General features: G+C 40.3%; 1 pseudogene; it reads right to left on the bottom strand.

Moving 5' to 3' along the window:
- Positions 1 to 3,659: 3,659 nt before the first annotated feature.
- Positions 3,660 to 17,013, bottom strand: LOC120226913 (annotated as a pseudogene).
- Between the last annotated feature and the right edge of the window lie 1,831 nt (positions 17,014 to 18,844).

Below are 18,844 nucleotides of genomic sequence, written 5' to 3'. Positions count from 1 at the left end.
ACAACTTAGAGTCTGGAGTCTGCTTCAGATTGTCATCTCCCTCTCTCTCTCTGCCCCTCCCCTGTTTATGTGCGCTCTCGCTCTCTCTCTCTCATAAAAATTTAAAAATTAAAAAAAATGAAGATCCTATCTCCAAATATAGTCACATTCTGAGTTTCCAGTTGTTAGTACTTCAACATAAGAATTTTGAGGGAACACAACTCAGCCCATAATGGTACTATTATTAGTTCTATTTTAATACTATCTTTACTCCTATTGCTAATAAAATTAATTTTGTCCTAGTAATGATCTTGCAAAGTAGGAGGTAGTCACCAAAGCTCAGGTATTATATCTCTTGCCAAACTTCCCTAGGAATGGAAGTCAAACTGACAAAACTTGTGTGTTTTTGAGTGGGGGGTAGCTGACATAGAAAGTCAATCTATTTGTTGTCACCAGTTCATCTGTGATCACTAAACTATAGTTAGCATCACTAAAGAAACTAATAATCAAGGATAATCAAGTTTTATGAATCTATAGATATAGTGGAAATCATACTGGATGTAAAATCCAATGAAATATATCCAGTCAGGCAACGGGAGGAAACCACTGCCCAAAGTCCAAGCCCCCTGCAGTCCTAAGGCAAATGAATAGCAAAGGAACCCTCAGGCCACTGCAAACATTCACATCTTCACACCTGCCAAAGCTATGCATCTGTGATCACTTCTGAGAAAAATAAAAATGGCTTCTACTTCCCAAATCTTAACGAAGGGCATATTATTAGCAGCACCTAAGGGGTTGTGGAGCCCTACCTAGAATACCAAAAATCTAGCAGAAGCAGTGCAGAGGAGAGCAGAGAAAGAGGTGGGAAAGAGGAATAGTAGAAGTTAGTCTTGAGAATCAGCATTGTTTTGTAAGGCAACTGCCTTCAGCGAGGCTATTACAGTTTCCTTATGCGATGTAGGGTTAATTGCCTCAGGCAGAGGTGGAGCAGCTACTTCAAAGCAAAACAGGCTCTTCATAATTTAGGAGCTCAATGTCCACAGCTTCATCCAGGTCTTCTGACATGTCCCCAATCCAACTTTCAGAATCCATTGTTTTCCAACCAATGCCTTCACTTTTGCAGTAGATACCCTGTGAGGCTAGGAGTTCAACTTGTCTTGTAATTCAGCCACTCACAGGATGAGACTGTGGGTTTTCAATGATCTGATTTGTGTGACTCTAGGAAATAAGGTCTCTTTCAGGGCAGACACAGAACGTTTGAGTGGTGGTTTCATTTATGTGGTGCTTGAGCTGGGAATTTGAACTCTTGAGCTCATCTGTTTCTTTCCCTACTTTGTTCAGCAACATTAGGAACAACCAGCCAATATTATTATACCTGTTAATTTGATAAAAATATTTGAAAACATCATATGCATGGTCACCTAGGTCCTTGCTTTTATAAGTATCTTATTAGGAGTATCCAATGTTGGTATTTTGTTTATTTTTATTGCCAGATTAAGCTATGAACTATAAATGTTCTCTTTACTCCTGGAAATAGAGTCATTAGTGCCATTAAATCTAACCAGGTTAGAGAGACAATATCAGAAGCCCCAGAACTAATTAAAAAGATTTATGCTTAAGATTATATTTTTCTAGAAACATTAGGTACCAAAATCTGTATTAGTAAGCATTCTCCAGAAAAACAAAACCAGTAGGATCTTCATATATACACACACACACACACACACACACACACACACGTAGATTTACTACAAGGAATTGACTCATGAGATTATAGAGGCTGGTAAGTACAAAATCTGCAGTCTGGGCCAGCAACTAGGAGATCCAGGAGAACCAATGGTGCAGATAAAGTCCAACATCAATCTGCTAGAGAATTCCCTCTTCCTCACAGAAGATGGTTTCTTGTTCCATGTAGGCCTTCACATGATTAGAATGGATCCACCCACATAATGAAGGGGAGTCTTCTTGCTCAAAGTTCACTGATCAAATTTTTTTTTCTAAAATTTAATTTCATTCTAATATATTAATACCAATGTATGACTGGTAACCCAGTGATAATTCATAAATTTAGTAGTTCACAACATTTTTAGAAAGCACATGATATTAACATTCAAATAAGGCATTATAGAAAGTTTTGTAAAGAATTAAGTGTTTACTATAATCCTTTTTAAAAGGCTTGGTCCATTTTGAAAAATCGACATTGAATTTTTAAAAATCAAAATAAAATAAAATAATTTTCCCCACAAATTACATAAAGAACCACTTGCTTGCTGACATTTGTACTTTAAATGCCCAGAATATGAGCAATGTTCAAAATGAGTCCAATGTTCAAAGGCAGTTAATAACAGCTTGTACAAGGGCTTGACTCATGTGACTTAGCACCAAGTAAAGTAAGAGTAAATATTCCATTGAAATGTAGTTGGGTTTCTTCTCTACTTCTCACTGCCCCAATCTTCCTACTACCAGGCCACAGGACATAAGCATACATCCTTGTTGCCCCATTAAAAAATCAAATCATCTTCATTTTTAAGTGGCTACCCAACTTACATACACAGTCAGAGTTCTTTCTCTGCCAGATGATAGTATGGCAGTGAAAGCTAGCATGTCTCAAATTCTTTGGGAATAAAGAACTAAGTCCTTCAGCAGACTCATTACTTTCCTGTCTTTGAAAATCTGGCATGTAAATCCTTTTAATTGCTACACCTGTTTACTAATTATGATTGTTATGTATGTCAAGGTAATTTTCCCCAGGCATACCTGATCTATTTTTATTTCCTAATGACAAAGTATGCTTGCTTTACTTAGGGCCATGGGTTTTCTTCTTTTCATACTTTGTTAGTCATCAAGGCAGATCATATATAGCGATAAAAAAGAAAAACTGCCAAATCTTAAAGCATATACTTCTTAACTTGAGTAACAGGGGGAAACATTGCAACTTCAACTTCGATGCTTTTGCAAGAACTTCTAATGTCAATTACTAACATAAATCCTTTTCCTCAATACACATATATTTTCAAAAGAAAACATGTCATGGGAAAGTAATGCTTTCCTATATGCTAATGTAATATAATTTTATAACAGACTGAAACTTCCAAGTAAACTGAAGGTATGTTTAACAACAAAATAAATATAGTATATATGGCTAAGCTTTTAAGTTTCTTAGTGTAAAGGCAGCAGTGGACTTGCATCCTGAAACTAATCTGCACATCCAGTTCCTTTTTTTCTGAAATTTATATGGTGTCTCACAAAATCATGAAGCATAGTGCTAATGATGCCGGTTTTTTGGCATCAGTCTATGCAAATTTCTCTGATGAAATATTTCCCCAAATGGCATAGGGTTTTTTAAAACGTTTCCAGAAAAATAAGAAACTTTTTATCAACCACTCTTCTGAACAAAAGTTATATTACTACCAATTGCTCTTCTAATTATGCTTCAGAAGATTTTTCAAAAGTTAACACATACCGCATGTTTTTGAATTGCACACCCAAAGAATATAATTCAATAAAACACATTAGAGTAAAAGATTAATCTTAGTATTGGAATTATTTGGCACATCCTTAATTTCCAGAATAAATCAGTAGATGTGAAACTAATATAATTTTCAAAGAATTCATATAAGCCACTCTCAGGACAAGGAGCTTTGTCTAAAGGCACAAATGAGGGGCACCTGCTCATTGTACTAGTTATATGCAATTTTCCTCATTGAGTAGCTGATGCTTTCTGGTTTATTTGTGGAACTTTTGTTTGTTTGAGGGAAAGCATAGACATAGGGCCTGATCTTGTTGGTTTCTGTTCTGGAGAAATGTTTCCAACACTCCCCTTTTCTGGTAAAATCCCAGGAATGGCTCTGTTTTAACTTCATAAGCCTTTAGTCTCTTGACAACTGTCTCTGGCTTATCGTCCTCACTGAATGAGAGGCTCTCCACTCTGGTCATCAATGCTCACAGTCTTCGGAGGGTTGAATTTGATGTTGTAGACTCAGCTGCTGGCTGGATGAATCCAGCAAGCAGTGAGATGTTGCTAAATGACCTCAAAGGGCACATTCAGATGAATTACTGTGTCTACTTGATATGATCCATCCAGGGCTTCTGCCTGTGGAAGTGTCCTTGGAAAACCATACAGTAGCCAGCTAAATTGGATAAGGTTTTTTTTCAGCTCATGAAAGGCCAGACGAGGCATGACATCATCTGGGATGAGTTTCCCTTGGCCAATGAAAGTCTTGGCTAACACGCCAATTTCTGTGCCCTGAGGCATGTCGTCTTGGAGCAAGTCCCTCCTGGCGAGGTAATTCAGCACAAAGTGTTTGGATGCGCAACAACACAGTCCTGTTGCCTTCTCCAGACACTGCCAGGATCACTGCACAAATCAACCTCCTCCCCCAGGGCCCCAGGGAGAGGCTCCAGGCCTGGCATCAGGGCTTAGCTGCACGTTCCCCTTGCTCTGTGGCCAGGCAGGCTGCTGAACATTATTAATCTCATCCACAAACACCCTCCAATTTGAAACATAAAATTGTCCATCATGCCATGTATAAATTTAGTGAGTTCTGAATTATAACTGCAAGTGGAGCACCAGAATTAAGGCCATGAAGTTTTGCCAATTTTGCATTTCAGCAGTTGTTAAAATTAATTCAGTACCTATGCTATAGACGCACAAATGCCAATTAGTGCCCCTTTACCTTTTTCTTGTATGAATTTATTTAGTAAATGTTGGTTTTCCAACTGGGTCAGGTTCTGGACCTTTGTTTCTTTTTCTTTCCCTTTTCCCTTCTTTTTCTTCTCCTCCTCCTTTGTCTCCTCCTCCTCTTTTTTCATCTCCTCTCTTTTTTAAGTTTTAAATTTTAATTCCAGTATAGTTAATACAGTGTAATATTAGTTTCAGGTGTACAATATAGTGATTGAACAATTCCATACAACACCTGGTGCTCATCACAAGCACACTCCTTAATCCTCATTTCTCTCTCTCGCTCCTTCCCTCCCTTCACTCCTCCCCTAACTTGCTCTCTTTCTCTCTCTCTCCATATACTTGGAGGCATTATCCCTACTATTTATTTATAGATTTATTTTTCCAGGGAGCCTCAAATTGGTATCATGAGGGTTAAGGGCCTCCCACATCACAGTATTTTTTTAGGGTTTAAGGACCCTGGGCTTCAGTTGGGTTTGAATTAATCTCTTGGTATGCTACAGGAGTGTCATTGTCATTTTTTCCCACAATTATCCTCAGGATGAAGATCTCTTTTGGTGACAGGCATAGGCAGCAGCAGAAACTAAAGTATTCTGTTGAGTCCTAGTGAGCTGTCGACCTCAATAATTCACATCTTCAAACAGCAGCCACTCTTCAAATAGTGACTATTCTTCCTCCACACAAGTGACCTCCTGACCCATTCATATATTGCATATATTTTATAGGCTATAGCTTTTCCCACGAAGGCTCAATAGAATGGGGGACCAATGAATGCCTGGTTGAGATACACAACTAATTGGTCACAAGATAAAAGTTATACCCCTGAGCCTAGTGTCAGAAATAGCTTTTTCTGGGGTGCCTGGGTGGCTCAGTTGGTTAAGCATTCGACTTCAACTCAGGTCATGATCTCACGGTTTGTGGGTTCAAGTCCCACATCAGGCTCTGTGCTGACAGCTAGCTCAGCCTGCTTCAGATTCTGTATTTCCCTCTCTCTGACCCTCCCATGTTCACTCTGTGTCTCGCTCTCTCTCAGAAATAAATAAAACATTAAAATTTTTTAAAAAAAGAAATAGCTTATTCTGAATTTGAAACACATCATTCATTCTAAGACACATAGATGGCTCTGGGCCATGACAAATATCCCAAGGCTACTTTAAAGAGAACATTAACCCCACACTCCAGACCACAAATGCCAATTATTTATCAAAACTTCCAACTTAGAAACTTGGTAGAACTTAGCATATGCAACACAAAGGAGGACAGCTCAAAAGGCAAGCCAGCTAGTAAGTAGCAGCTCAAATTACATACTTTCCATTAGACAGCAGAGCCAGTTATCAAGCCAAGGCAAGAGAAAAAAAGACCCCCAATGGTGATGGTCATCCTCTAGACCACACTGCTCACATTGCCAATAGTTGTGCCCACTCTGAAGGCACAGGATGGACCCCTCACTCCAAATTAGGTTCAGATGATGCCACATACACACCAAGAGCATATTCAAAGGTTTAAAATTCACATGAGAATTTGAGGGAGAGCAAGGTCGACTTCCCAAAAGGGTCTGAAAATGTCATGACAGAACAAGGAAACTGGCTTGGAGTTTTTATTGTGGTTAGGAGGTCAGGCCACTGTGAGTATCCCTATTCATAAGTAGGGTTTTGCATGATTTGAAACTCCCATTATCACCAATGAAGGGTACACTTTGGTTTTTTATCAGCTTGTCCAAATGTGGGTAGATAAACAAGAGGGAGAGGTGAGGCTTAAAAGCTGTCAGAGGCCGACAATAAAACAAAAATGGAGTCAGACTACTGCACCATCCAGATAAGTCAATTAATTATACTGATAGGGGATTGTACCAAATCTGTTCTGTTTGACCTAGGCAACACTGGATAAGATTGACAACTATAACTCCTAGTAGAATGATGAGAACCATCTGGAGGAGAGACCTCAGTCAGTCGCAGTCAAGCCAGTTAAATATGTAACAGCAGAGAAGAATCCAGCAATAACAACATAAAGCTAAAGAGAATCATATTAGTGTCTAGAATGTTAATCTTTTTCTTTGTTTCAAGTGAAGTCTGTTCTTTCTGGAGTCAGTGAATGTTGGGAGGTTTCTGAAAGTTCTTAAACTAAGATTTGTTCTTGGTCAGTGATTCAGTTACCAGTAATAGTGGCACTCAGTATTAAGTTGACTAGATGTACTATGGATAAGAACTGAGGGAGGGAGACAGAAATTAATAGTCTTTTTCTCCACCCTTGTCCACCCAAGGTCAAAGATTTTCTCTTCCCACCAGCCAGGGCTGTTGTTCTCTTTCCACAGCCACATGATTCATATCACTGGTTCCTCCAGCAGTTACTTCACCATTTTTTCCAATCTTCCCAATGTGTTACCCAAACCATATCCATGGTTTTGTATCTATGTGGTTCGAAAATTTCTCTGTATTTCTTGTACCATTTGAGATAGTCTCCCACCCTCTGACATGTGGGTTATGCCCAGACCACCTTAGGGGTTATTACCTCATATTAATAATTATTGTCATCAATATTCACAATTGCCCAAATCCAGTGAGCATAGCCAGACAACTAAAGGAGCATCAGATTAGCCTCCCAAACCCATGATCTTGGCTTCTTGCGTGGTCTGATAGCCTGATTTCCCAGGAGTAGTTATGGAAATAACAAATAATAGAGAAGAGTGAATTAAGTGGTTTGGATTTTCTTACAGCCCATCTGGGCCTCCTGCTCCATTCCCCAAACTCATAATTAGGCATTTTATTGAGATGCAAGGTAACCTTGCATTTAGAACCCAAACCACCTATCATAAGTGTGTGTTCCACTGTGAGCTTAGCCTTGGTTATCCAGTTATCTTTTTCATTTTCTCTTTTAAGAGTTTATCTTTTAATCCATCTACTGGATTATACAGGGCATAAAATGTCCACAGAATGCCTTTATAACTTCCCACCATTTGTTATTTAAAAAAAAAAATTTAATTTATTTCTGAGAGAGAGAGAAAGAGACAATGTGAGCAGGGGAGGGTCAGAGAGAGACGGAGATACAGAATATGAAGCAGCCTCCAGGCTCTGAGCTAGCTGTCAGCACAGAGCCCGACGCGGGGCTCAGACTCACGAAACGTGAGATCATGACCTGAGCTGAAGTCGGACGCTGACTGAGCTACCCAGGTGCCCCTGTTATTTTTTGCTATAATGACAGTACCAATGTCTAATCACATGTTTAGAGAATCAAAATATGCAACATAGCCCACCTAAGAGGCATTGAACAGTACGGTCTCCATTTGCTAAGTAGACAAGGATGGCAATGCCATATCCTGAAAAGGTGTCTATGAAGCCAATGCCATGTGGCTCTCTCAAGAGGGGAGTGTGGGGGGACTATTATAGTCTATTTGCCAGGACCAGCCAGATCTAGTACTTCTTGATAGATGCTCCAAAGCTCCCTTTTCCACTTGACTGTGTAGCTAGGAGTCTGGGCAAATTTGCCAGGCTTCTTGGCTTCTGGCACTAGGTCTTGCTTTTTGGGTTGAGCCCTGGAATCAATAGGTCTAGCTTTTGGAGTTCAGCCCTGGATTATAGATGAATTACCATACCCGGTGCAATTCTATATTTAGATGGATGCAGTATCCAGGTGTCCTTTTCTGGATGCTGCAGATCTGATCATTATGATTGCTACTTTTATGTGTCAACTTGACTGGATCACGGCTGTCCAGATTTTTGACTAAATATTATTTCTGGTGTGTTTGTAGTAATATTTCTGAATAAGATTAACAACTGAAGAGGGAAGAGGCAAGATGGCGGAGAAGTAGGGAGCACCATACATTTCACTTGCCCCCATCTCTCAAACTGAGAAGGCCTAAAGACATAGGAACCCTTACAGAATCCAGCAGTTTGGGAGGAAAAGGAACAGAGTCTGCCGAGAAAACCTTATAGCATGCGTGCAAACTGGAGAAGATAAAATTGGGCCAAGAACAGAGACACAGAGGGAGGGGGGCTCCCCCTTTGTGGGGAGCCGCAGTGAGTCTAGGGGGGAAAAGAGAGTAGCTGAAGCTGCTCAAGACACTGTCCCTGTCATTGTAGAAGAGAAAAACCTCCACTAAGGACACAGAGGGACCCAGTTTCCTACTGTCCAGCTAACCCTAGGCGGGACGCACTCCTCCCAGCCAACTCCAGGAGAAACTGCTCCTCGCTCACCAGGTCGACCTGGAGGGGATGTGCGGCAGCTGCGCCTTTGTGCTTCTGGCTCGGCTGGATCCCCAGAGGGGAGGTGAGAGGCTTGAAACTGCTCAGAGGGACTCACCTGCAAGTTTATATATCGGGAAATATTAATGGGGGGCGCGGACTAAGATCTGGAAAGGAGGCCTGGCTTGGGATATAGAGCAAAGCCCACCTTGGCTATGCCCCCGGCACAGGGAGATCACACCCAAAAGAATGAGTTGCAATGCTTGGTTCGAGAAGGGCCTGGGACACCGCCACTCTTCTCCCCACAACAGCCAAGGCAGGACACCTGGGGGATGCACTGGAACAAACCATGCCCATCCCCGCTACAGAGCTGCCCTCTTCCTTTTTTTTTTTTTTTTTTTTTACCTGGCTCCGGTAAAGGAGCCAGGGTAAGACAAACATGGATACACTGCCCTGATTAATTCCGGTCACTGGCTTGCTAAAACAGTCACATTTAATCCATTCTCTAGATGTAAATTCTACACCTCCACTGCTACCTTTTTATCTCTCTCTCTGGAGTTATCAGACTATATAGTTTCTCTGAGTAGCATTATCATCATTTCTTTTGCCTCCTCTCCAACCATGTTCCCCTCTTTCTCTCTCTGAATTAAGCCTCTTGGTCTTTCTGCCTGCTCATTTCATTTCCGATTTTGCTTCCTCCCTGCCCTGTCATTTCTCTCTTTGTATATGCTCTTCCACCAGCACTGCATACATCCAGCTATTTATTTGTAGCCGGGAATTCTGGTTCTATGCTTTAGACGGTCCTTTGTCTATTGGAATTTTTTTCTTTTTTCTTTTATTTCTTTTCTTTTTTATGTACCTTTATTTTTATTATTTGTCTTCCCGATTTCCTCAATTTTTTTTGAATGTGTCCTTTCCTTTTTTTCTTTTTCTGTTTCCCTTTTGGTTTGCGTGCTTCTTGGATTTGTCTGGGTGTTTGTGTGCCTTTGTTCCCTGTGTGTTTGTCTGTCAGGTTTTTTTTTCCAGAGCTACCTCAAAAAACAAGCCAAAGTACACGTGGAGAGTCTCAAATACTACTACGAGTAGGAAAATAAAATAACCAAGGTCTGAACAAGAGAGACCAAGAGACACCATTCAAAGAACACTTTCCAAATGGACAGGCTCTGGACAGTCAAAGAGCCCTCTTTGCTACAGAAGTACTCACAGGTGCAGAGGGCATAACAAGCTTTTAAAACTACTAGGAGATAGAAAGCTAACCAAATGATGAAATGGAAGAACTCTCCTCCAAAGAAATTCCAGGAAGAAATGACAGCTAAAGAACTGCTCAAAGCAGATATAAGCAACATAACTGAACAAGAGTTTAGAACAAAAGTCATAAAAATAATCGCTAGGCTTCAAAAAGCATGGATGACATCAGAGAAACTATTGCTACAAAGACTATGGAGCTTAAAAATAGTTATGATGAATGTAAAAATGCTATAAATGAGATGCAAAATAAAATGGAGGCGTCCAAAGCACAGATTGAAGAAGCAGAAAGAAGAATAAGTGATTCAAAAGACACAATTAGAGAAAAAGTGGAAGCTGAGAAAAAGACAGATAAACTGATCCAGGAACAAGAAAGGAGAGTTCAAGAGCTCAGTGATACTATGAAATGGAAGAATATCCGTATCATAGGAATTCCAGAAGAAGAAGAGAGAGGGAAAGGGGTTGCAGGAGCCCTGGAACAAATTATACCAGAGAACTTCCTCAATCATGGGAAGGAAACAGACGTTGAAATCTAAGAGGCACAGAGAACTCCCCACAGATCTAACTTAAATTGATCCTCTGCATGATATACCATAGTGAAACTGGCAAAATATAAATAAAAAGAGAGAATTTTGAAATCAGCTAGGGATAAAAGGACCCTAACATACAAAGGGAAACCTATCACAGTGGTGACAGACCTATCTAATGAAACTTGGCAGGCCAGAAAGGAATGGCAGGAAATCTTCAAGGTGATAAACAGAAAAAATATGCAGCCAAGAATCCTCTATCCAGCAAGCCTGTCATTCTGAATGAAAGAGATATAAAAGTCTTTCCAAATTAACAAAAATTGAAAGAATTCATCACCACTAAACCAGCCCTACAGGAAATCCTGAGGGGTACTCTATGAGGAAAATGTTGAAAGGAATGCAAGATACCAGAGACACGAACACAAGCATGAATCCCACAAAGGACACAATGACTCTAAACCAATATTTTTCAATAATAACATTGAATGTAAATGGAATAAATGCCCCAATCAAAAGACATAGGGTAGCAGAAGGGATAAAAAAGCAAAACCCATCTATTTGCTGTCTACAAGAAACACATTTTAGAGTGGAGTACACCTTAAGATTGAAAGTAAGGGGATGGAGAAATACTTATCATGCTACTGGACGTCAAAAGAAAGCTGGAGTAGCTATACTTACATTAGACACACTCGACTTTAAAGTAAAGACAGTAACAATGGATGAAGAAGGGCATTATAATTACAAGGTCTATCTAATAGGAAGAGCTAACAATTAAAACTGTTTACACACTGAATAAGGAAGCATCAAAATATATAAAACAATTAATTACAAACATAAACACTCTTATTGATAAGAATGTGCTAATAGCAGTGGACTTTAATACTCCACTTACAGCAATGGACAGATCAACTAGACAGAAAATCTCTAAAGAAACAATGGGCTTAAATGACACATTGGACCAGATGGATTTGACATATTTAGAACTCTACATCTTAAGGCTATGGAATTCACTTTCTTCTCAAGTGCACATTGCACATTCTCCAAGAAAGATCACATACTGGGACATAAAGCAGTCCTCCATAAATAGAAAAGAATTGAGAACATACCATGCACACGTTCAGATCACAATGCTATGAAACTTGAAATCAATCACAGGAAGAAGTCTGGAAAACCTCCAAAAACATGGAGGTTAAAGAACACCCTACTAAAGAACAAATAAGCCTATCAGGCAATTAGAGAAGAAATTTAAAAATATATGGAAACAAATGAAAATGAGAATACAACAATCCAAACTCTATGGGATGTGGCGAAAGCAGTCCTAAGAGGAAAGCACATTGCATTCCAGGCCTATTTCAAGAAATTAGAAAAAGCACAAGTGCAAAACCTAACAGCGCACCTAAAGGAAATAGAGACAGAGTGACAAGAGGACCCCAAACCCAGTAGAAAAAGAGAAATAATAAAAATCAGGGCAGAAATAAACAATATAGAAACCAAAGAAACAGCTGAACAGATCAATGAAACCAAGAGTTGGTTTTTTGAAAAAATGAACAAAATTGACAAACCTCTAACCAGGCTTCTCAAAAAGAAAAGAGAGAGCACTCAAATAGATAAAATCATGAATGAAAATGGACTTATTACAACCAACCCCTCAGAAATACAAGCAATTATCAGGGAATACTATGAAAAACTATATGCCAACAAAATGGATAACTTAGAAGAAATGCACAAATTCCTAAACACACAATACCAAAATTCACACGGGAAGAGATAGAAAACCTGAACAGACCCATAACAAGTGAGGAAATCAAATCAGTTATAAAAAAACTCACAACAAATAAGAGCCCTGGGTCATAGGGCTTCCCTGGGGAATTCTACCAGACATTTAAACCAGAATTAATACCCATTCTTATCAAACTACTCCAAAAAACAGAAATCGAAGGAAAATTTCTGGACTCATTTTATGAAGCCAGCATCACTTTGATTCCCAAGCCAGACAGAGACGCAGCAAAAAAAGGGAACGACAGGACAATATCCTGATGAAAACAGATGCAAAAATCCTCAACAAGATACTTGCAAATCGAATCCAACAGCACATAAAAAGAATTATCCACCAAGATCAAGTAGGATTCATTCCTGGGTTACAGGGCTGGTTCAATATTCGCAAATCAATCAATGTGATACATAACATCAACAAAAGAAAAGAGAAAAAAACATATGATCCTGTCGATAGATGCATAAGAGCATTTGACAAGATATAGCATCCCTTCTTAATAAAGACCCTCAAGAAAGTCAGGATAGAAGGAACTTACTTAAACATCATAAAAGCCATCTATGAGAAGCCCTCAGCTAACATCATCCTCAATGGGGAAAACCTGAGAGCTTTCCCCCTGAAATCAGAAACACAGTGGTGTCCACTGTCACCAATGTTGTTTAACATAGCGCTGGAAGTCCTAGCATCAGCAATCAGACAACAAAAGGAAATACAAGGCATCAGAATTGGCAAAGAAGAAGTCAAACTTTCACTTCTCGCAGACGACATGAATATCTACATACAAAGCCTGACAGACTCCACTAGAAGCCTAGTAGAACTGATCCATGAATTCATCAAAGTTACTGGATACAAACTCAAAGACAGAAATCGTTTGCGTTTTATATACCAACAATGAAGCAACAGAAAGAGAAATCAAGAAACTGATCCCATTCCCAACTGCACATAAAAAAAAAAAAACAAAAAAAAAACCAGAAAATACCTAGGAATAAAACTATCCAAAGATATAGGAGATCTGTATGATGAAAACTATAGAAAACTTATGAAGGAAATTGAAGAAGACACAAAGAAATGGAAAAACATTCCATGCTCATGGATAGGAAGAATAAATATAGTTAAAATGTCATTACTACCCAAAGCTATCTACACATTCAATGCAATCCCAATCAAATTGCACCAGCATACTTCTCAGAACTAGAACAAACTATTCTAATATTTGTATGGAACCACAAAAGACCCCGAAGAGCCAAAGGAATATTGAAGAAGAAAACCAAAACGGGGGGCATCACCATCCCAGACTTTAGCCTCGACTACAAAGCTGTCATCATCAAGACAGTATGGTATTGGCAAAGAACAGACACATAGACCAATGGAGTAGAATAGAGAACTCAGATTTGGACTCAAAAATGTACAGCCAACTAATCTTTGATAAAGCAGGAAAGAGTATCCAATGGAAAAAAGACAGCCTCTTTAACAGACGGTGCTGGGAGAACTGGACAGCAACATGCAGAAGAATGAAACTAGATCATTTTCTCACACCATGCACAAAAATAAATTCAAAATGGATAAAGGACCTGAACGTGAGACAGGAACCATCAAAGCCCTAGAGGAGAAAGCAGGAAACAACCTCCTTGACCTCCACTGCAGCAATTTCTTACTTGACACACCTCCAATGTCAAGGGAATCAAGAGCAAAAATAAACTATTGGGACCTCCTCAAGATTAAAAGCTTCTGCACGGCAAAGGAAACAATCCATAAAACTAATAGGCAACCGACGGAATGGGAAAAGATAGTTGCAAATGACATACCAGATAAGGGCCTAGTATCCCAAATCTATATGGAACTCATGAAACTCCACACCTGAAAATCAAACAAACCAGTGAAGAAATGGGCAGAAGATATGAACAGACACTTCTCCAAAGAGGACTTCCAGATGGACAATAGACACATGAAACGATGCTCAGCATCCCTCATCATCAGGGAAATACAAATCCAAACCACACTGAGATACCACCTCACAGATGGTCAGAGTGGCTAAAATGAGCAAATCAGGATTCAGTAGTTGCTGGCCAGGATGTGGAGAAATGGGCACCCTTCTACACTGTTGGTGGGAATATAAACTGATGCAGCCCCTCTGGAAAATAGTGTGGAAGTTCCTTAAAAAAGTAACAATAGAACTCCCTTATACTCAGCAATAGCACTGCTAGGAATTTACCCAAGGGATACAGGAGTGCAGATGCATGGGGCACATGGAACCCAATTTCATAGCAGCACTCTCAACAATAGCCAAAACATGGAAAGAGCCTAAGTGTCTATCAATGGACAAATGGATCAAGAAGATGTGGTTTATCTATACAATGGAATACTACACGGCAATGAGAAAGAATGAAATCTGGCCATGTGTAGCAACATGGATGGGACTTGAGGGTGTTATGCTGAGCGAAATAACTCAGGCAGAGAAGGACAGATACCATAAGTTTGCATGTATAGGAGGATTAGGAGGAACTCAATGGAGGACCATGGGTGAGAAGAAGGGAAAAAACAATGGGAGTGAGAGAGGGAGGCAAACCATGAGAGACTCTTGAATGCCAAAAAGAAAACGAGAGCTGATGTGGGTCGGGGGCAGGGGAAGATGGGTGATGGGCTTGGAGGAGGACACTTGTTGGGATGAGCACTGGGTGTTATATATGGAAACCAACTTGACAATAAACTATTAAAAAGAACACAATTGAAGTGGTAGACTGAGTCAAGCAGATTGCCCTTTGTAATGTGGGTGGGTATCATCCAATCTGTTGAGGGCCTGAATTGGACAAAATAGCAGAAGGGAGAGTTTGTCCCCTCTTTGTCTTACTGAGTTGGGTAACCAGTATTTTGCCCTGAGACTGAGACTCATACCATCAGTTCCCCGTGGATCTCAGGCCTTCAGAGCTTTCCTGTGTCTCTGGCTTGCCCGTGTCAGATCCTGAGACTTCTTAGCCTCCATAATCACTTGAACCAATTCTTCATAATAAATAAATGAATATGTTAATATCCAACTGGTTTTATTTTCTGGAGAACCTTGATTAATATAGATTACTATAGACAGTGGTTCTAGAGGAATAGATGTTAAGAATGAGTTTACTGAACTGTTTCAGGGTTACTGGAATTGACTCTCCATACTCATTAGATTTAAAGATGCTAATGACTATTTCCAGTAGTAAAGAGAGCAATGATAGAAAATGGCAGTATCTGGCAATATAGATATGCAAATATCTGTATTGTATATTCCTAATCAGCCACTTATAAGAAGCAAGGAATTGGGTGACCGCATATATGATGGTTTTGGATATTTTTGGAAAACTGGTGAATATAATGAGATTGGCTCATTAGGAGGTTGCTCCTAATGTCAGTGAACAAAGTAGTTTAAAGAAAGAAAAGGATGGGCTCAGGAATTTGAATTTCTAGTTCAAGTACCTCATAAATTATGTGAAGCTTCTATGTGTGCCCTGAAGAAGACCCTTCTCTCTTGCATCTGTGGGGCTAGACTTCTAAAAATCAAACATAGAATTTCATCCAGCAGTTAGCAGCATTACAACACAAGTTGAACTCCCAGCCTCACATGGTGTCTACTGTTAAAATTAGGGCACTGATTAGGAAAGAATGGAATATTGTAAGTTGGCATGGAACATATGGGAAGACCTTGATGAAGTTCAGGACATGAAGCCTCTAAATTCTTCTGAGTCTGGGGTGCCAGAGTGGCTCAGTCAGTTTAGCGTCCAACTTCACTCATGTCATGATCTCGCTGCTCACAGCTCAGAGCCTGGAGTCTGCTTCAGATTCTCATTCTCTCTCTCTCTCTCTCTCCCCCCTCCCCCTTCTCATGCACTCTCTTTTTCTCAAAAGTAAACAAACATTAATTTTTTTTAAATTTTAAATTCTGCTGAGTCTGCTTTGCCAGTGAAAATGGCCTCCCCACCCTCAGTAGTAGCAGCCCTTCTACCCCCATCTGAGATTAGCCCTGCATTGCCTGAGGATACTGTAATGTCTTCACCCAGGCAGTTGTCATGCAAGACAATGCTGATTCTCCTCAAGGGTCACTCCCACCACCCATTTGCTTCTAGATCTGTAACTAGATTTGTCTCAGCAGACCCATAAATGTGAGGTACAAAGCATGACCCATGAAGAGGTGTGCTACACTCCTAAAGAATTGAACTGCAACTGGAAGCATCACCTGGTTTGATTAAACTTACAATGATCCACTGTCATTCTCCAAAATCCATCTATCTTCCACATAGGCCAAACAGTCAAGTTGATGTGTGTGTGTGTGCGTGCGCGCGTGCGAGCATGCGCAGGTCACCACCAGGGGTTGTGGGTCTTGTGCAATTTGCTGACATAGTAATGTCTCTACAGAGGCTGAGACTTAATCATCTAGTAGTCATCCTCCTCCCAGGCACTGATAGGGAAAAATCTGTTATAAGATGGCCAACAGAACTGATAGAGAAATTCTAGTCCCCAACTGAAGACTCCCCTTCCTTGTTCTTCTTCCTACCCTGCTTGCCGCAGACTTTAAATTACTACTAATGCAGAATGCAGAAGTAACAGACTATAAATGGTTCCTTCTGCTTACACTTGGGGCTGAGACCTCTGGAGAGTCATCGCCTATGACTCTGCTTGTGTGAAATAAACCTCCTGCCTTCCCAGATCTCTGAGTGCTGCTTGGTTCTTCCACCAGGAGATCTAGACCAGGTTCTCTGAACAGCATCGCACAGCCAGCCTCTTGGCTTTTTCCCATGAGTCAGTGAACATACAACAGGGTGCATTCTTGGGGGGTGTTTTCCAGGGCAAACACCATGGAAATATACTTTTGAACAGAGTTCCCTTTCTCATATATCACTGTAGCAGTTTTCTTTAGGGCTGCACAGAAAAAACAGGGACCTAGTACACCTCATCGGTCTTGAATTCAGTTGATCTATCTGTGAACCAGGCCCAGGCATCCTCAGGAACCTCAAGGGTACTAAGGTCCCCAAGAAGTCCAAGGTGCTGGAACAGACCCCACATCTGAGACAGCCACATCCGGAGAGTGATCAGCCACTTTTTTATGTACCGTGAGATGAGATGCCATAATGCCTATCTTATTTTTCCCCTGAATGTACTACTTCCAGCTAATAATGGATGCTTTTGTATAATATCTATTTTGTTGGTGTTCTCATTTCGGACCCATTCCATAGTGGAGATATCAGAGTGTAACAACATTGCTGTTGCTTTGTTAGTGTCTCAAATTCCACCAACACTGAATAACAAGCCACTAATAGACTCTCAAATGTAGTATACCTATTCAAATGTGGTCACCTACTGCCTGGTGGGGGGTGGGGAGGCTGTCCAAAACCCCAGGGAGCACTATCATCTAGTAGCCAGAATGTTTTGTCACAAACTCCAGTCTGCATAATTGTCAATTTCTGACACTTATAGCTGAAAGGGCTCCTTAAAGTGTCCCAAGTGGAAGTCTCTACAGTTTGCTAGATAGTTTCTAGGGCCTGTTGCTGGTCAGGACCACATTAAAAGATGGCTACTTTTTCCTCATATGGTGAATTTCAAATACTGAACAAGTCTATCAGATATTGTGTCCCCCTTTTGCTTCTTTATCAGGTTTAGGGATTGTTCTCTGCATTGTTTACAAAAGTTCAAAGTGAAGTGTAAAATAATGACCTTTTTCAGCAGACACAAAAATAATATAAGATCATATAGTTTCTTTAAGCATCTCTTCCTCCATTAGTCCTTGATTAACACCCTGGTATTTTTATTGCTTTACAGTAACTACATGACTAGTCCCAGGAAGCCAGAAAGACTTCTGGTTTTGCATTCACATCACTACCACTATTCTAATTGTGGTATTTCTCAAAAGGAAATACCCCTTAAATCAAGAACCACTTTAATACAACCACTCTAGTGGGTGTTGGCCCAAAAAGGCCCACATATAAGGTTTTACAAGTCCATTGTCCAATCTGAGATTTCCATATCTAATTAATTTGAGGATGTATAATTTTCCCATTGCTGCTGTAACAAATTTCCACAAACTCAGTGGCTCAAAAAAAACACAATTTTATTCTGTTATAGCTCTGGAGGTCAGAATTCTAAAATTAAAGTGTTAGCAGGGCTGCATTCCTTTTGGAGACTTCAGAGGAGAATTCTTTACCTTGTCTTTTCCATATCCTAGAAGTTATCTGAACTTGCTGGTTTGTGGCCCCTTCTTCTATCTTCAATACCAGCAGCAAAGAGGGGCGCTTGGGGGGCTTAGTCGGTTAAGCGTCTGACTTTCCTTAGGTCATGATCTCGCGGTTCGTGGGTTCGAGCCCCGCGTCGGGCTCTGTGCTGACTGCCAGCTCAGAGCCTGGAGCCTGTTTCAGTCTGTGACTCCCTCTCTCTCTGGCCCTCCCCTGCTCGCGCGGTCTCTCTCTCTCTCCTAGAAATAAATAAATAAATAAACAAA

This window comes from Hyaena hyaena, unplaced genomic scaffold, assembly GCF_003009895.1.
Source record: "Hyaena hyaena isolate Hyena2069 unplaced genomic scaffold, ASM300989v1 scaffold_1897, whole genome shotgun sequence".
In the NCBI taxonomy this organism is placed as follows: domain Eukaryota; kingdom Metazoa; phylum Chordata; class Mammalia; order Carnivora; family Hyaenidae; genus Hyaena; species Hyaena hyaena.
Note: the sequence above shows the minus strand (reverse complement) of the source record. Positions and strands in the feature narration are given on the sequence as shown.